Source organism: Bactrocera latifrons, unplaced genomic scaffold, assembly GCF_001853355.1.
Source record: "Bactrocera latifrons isolate USDA-ARS-PBARC rearing strain unplaced genomic scaffold, ASM185335v1 scaffold_1703, whole genome shotgun sequence".
Classification (NCBI taxonomy): Eukaryota; Metazoa; Arthropoda; class Insecta; order Diptera; family Tephritidae; genus Bactrocera; species Bactrocera latifrons.
The window spans coordinates 12764-12992 of NW_017535190.1; positions in this window are offsets into that span (position 1 = coordinate 12764).

A 229-nucleotide genomic window follows, 5' to 3' on the forward strand; every position below is an offset into this window, starting at 1 on the left:
TCGATTTCGCCGTAGAAGTGCAAAATATCTGTACAACGATGTCGGTATCAGGTCTGACTGGTCATTTGAACAATCCCGAATTTGAACAGCGATTAGTTTCGAAATTACCTGGGCTTCTACCAGCGTATTGGGGAATGCATAAGCGGAGCCTAACAGCATGGAATCTACAAAACTCAGTGATTGGCTTTTTCAGTTGGCACCTTGAGCCAATCACTGTTCTCTTTCCAAA